A 3,203-nucleotide genomic window follows, 5' to 3' on the forward strand; every position below is an offset into this window, starting at 1 on the left:
CCACTTCCTAGATTCTTACTCCGCCATTTGCTCCGCTGAATCCGCGAACTATCTCCACTAACTTAGCCATCATTATAGTTCCTTTTCGGTACAATCCTTACCCCGATCTTCCCTGCATACTTCCCGATCCATCAGACCTTTCTGACCCTTCTCCTGCTGCATTATGCAAGTCCACCAGTTATCCCCTACGACAATGTCTCTTCCTATCGGTATAAGTTCACTCCCGATCTTCTTCTTCATAACCCCGATCGACTTGAATCATCTATACTACATAAGCCCCCAAGCCCTTAACGATGATAAGAGTGTAAGAGTTTCTGAATAATTAAATTCATTGGTTGAAGAGATATAACGGATGAATGGTGTTTAAGTCTGGAAAAGACGTTTCGTCTTCAGCCGTAGGATGGATAATGAGGGATGGTTGAGATTAAGCCATGACGTCATCACGATGGACGTGAACAGGCACGAAATCTGAGGCGTCAGATTTAAAGGAAATGGACGGTAGAGATGAGGATATGAAACCGTTTATTGCGGCTATAAATAGGGGGGAGGGACCACTGTCACTTTCACTCTGCATAGTTCCCTTACTCTTGAATACTGAACGAGTTGTTGAAATTGTCGATCGTCACTCGAAACAAGGTAATGTCTTCCTCTTCTTCATCAACTGAGGAGTCTAGGGATGACCGTCCGGGGGGTACTGATCGTAGGGTTACATCGTCGTCAAAGTCATCTTCTAGTAATTCCAGTGATTCTAGTAGCTCGTCCGGTCACTTTTATGTGGAATTCAATATTGACGATTCCCGGACCTGGACATCTATTGTAGCACCAACCAGGGTAGAAGGGTACGAATGGGCTCCCCATGAGGTACAAACCTATCTTCCTTATTATATTCGTAGAGCTACTATAAGGCATCTATTTCAAAAGGTATACATCCTGTCTGACTTTAGGGAGGTTGATGATTATACACTAGTAGTGTGTCGTTCAAATGAAAGAGCATGTCACGGTCGGGAGGGGTACTGCTTAGATTTTTTCTATGTATATATAACATTGTTCAAAGATCTAGGCGTAAGACTTCCCTTTACTGAATTTCAAATGGGAGTATTAAAACACTTGAATATATGCCCCGCCCAACTTCACCCTAACGGGTGGGCTTGCATGCAAGCCTTCCAGGTGTTATGCACCGGTCTGCAGCTTGATCCTACCCCTAAGTCTTTCTTGTATTTCTTCCGAGTCTTTCCTAACTCCAGTAGGTCTTGGGTTTCCCTCCTTCTGGCCAAAGATAAACAGCTATTCACTTCTTTTAACTCTTCCTACAAAGACTTTAAAGGCAATTATTGTAAAATAGCTATTCGGGAACCAGGTCGGTCAAAATATTTTCTGAACAATGGTGAACCAAAATTTCCTTTGTATTGGACCGAAGAGCCCACCCGGTTAGAATCATGGCCAACAACAGATATGACTGAGGACGAGTTGAAGATTGTTAATAAGATCGATCAGTTACCCCGCAAGACGTCATCCCGCATGTTGATAAAACTTCTTGGCACCGATGAGTTACAAACTACAGTGTTAGGTATGTCTTGCCTCCTACTGTTTGCCGATCGTTTATCATTATTGACTTGCCTAAATTTACCTTTTACTTGCAGAACTATTTGAAGGAATGGATCAGCATGCTGCCTTTGCTCGGTTGATGGCTCAGAAAAAGTTGAAGAAAATTGCTGAAAGTTCTTCATCGCCTGCGTCACCGGAAAAATCTACTCCTACAGTTAATCCAACTTTGAAAATAACTGATTCAGTAGATGATGTGGTTGAGACTAAAGCTGTCAAATCCCATGCAACAAGGGGCAAACCTAAGAGAAAAGCAGAGAAAACACCTTCTCCACCCAAAAAACAAAAAGTGTGCTTGCCACTACTGACCGGGCCATTAGACCCGAACGTTCACGTGTCTGATCGGTTGCAATTCAACCTTACTTCGGAGGAAAGGAAGCCGTTTAAGGACATGACGCCCAGTGAATCCATCAACATGGCGTACGAGTTGATAGCTCGAGCGAGCATTTGTTTGAATTATTTTGCTGGGACAACCAAACCTTTGTTGGTGAACGAGCTGGAAATGGCCATGAGTGAGTTGGCAGATTTCAAGAAGAAGAACATTGCTTTAACGCTACGTGTTGAGGAATTGACTAAAGCAGCCGAGGATGATCGGGTGAAAGCGGCGGAGCAACTGAAGGAGTCGCAGAAAGAGGTGGCCAGTCTTAAGGCTTCCCTAGACACCCTGAACAACAGCGTTCTGGAACTGACCAACAAAATCAAAAACTTGACTAAAGAGAAGGACGACCTGATCATTGAGCGGGATAATTTGGCTGCGGAGACGGTCCGGTTGGGGGATCAAGTGTGCTTGGAAAGGGAACTAGGATTTGAGCAAGGAATTGCTCAATGTCACCATTTCTTCAAGACCCCTTTAACCGATCCATGTTTTGACATCATGAAGGTGGTCGTTGATGGGAAGTTGATTGATCTGGGCAGCCAAGTCGTGACAAATACTGAAAACGCGGAAACAATATTAGACGATCAAGCGCCGACTGCTGCCGATCTGGCCTCCAAGAATACCGATCCTGCTGATAAAAGTTGAATAATCCTTTATAGTAGTAGTTATATAAGAACGTTAGTGTCTTTTGAACAACTAGTATTATATTTGTTATTTCAAGTGCTGTATGAACATTTTTAATATTATCTTCGTGACATGTTGTTATTTGATTAGTTAATAACTTCCTTATTCGTCATGAAAATATAATGATCTTCATTATCCTTCGAAAAACATTAAGAGTATCGTTTCCGATCGGATCATTATTTGCAATCATTGTGATAGGTATTTCTTAAATATAGAAATACGAATGAAGCACAACAAAATGAACCATTTAACTGAAAAGGATAGTAAATTCTTTATCATCGATATGTATCACCTTGTTCACTGATAATAAGAGCATCATAAAGAAATGATTAACTTGATCGAAAAGATGATAAGCTCTTACTTCCCTTACCCAATAGGCGTTACCTTATTCACCAATAATAATGACAACGTAGAGGAATGAATAGCTCGATTAAAAAGACAATAAACTCCTTATTCCCCTTGCCCGATAGGCTTCACCTTATTCACCAATAATAATGACAACGTAGAGGAATGAATAGCTCGATCAAAAAGACAATAAGCT

The sequence above is a fragment of the Vigna radiata genome, chromosome 8 (assembly GCF_000741045.1).
Source record: "Vigna radiata var. radiata cultivar VC1973A chromosome 8, Vradiata_ver6, whole genome shotgun sequence".
In the NCBI taxonomy this organism is placed as follows: domain Eukaryota; kingdom Viridiplantae; phylum Streptophyta; class Magnoliopsida; order Fabales; family Fabaceae; genus Vigna; species Vigna radiata.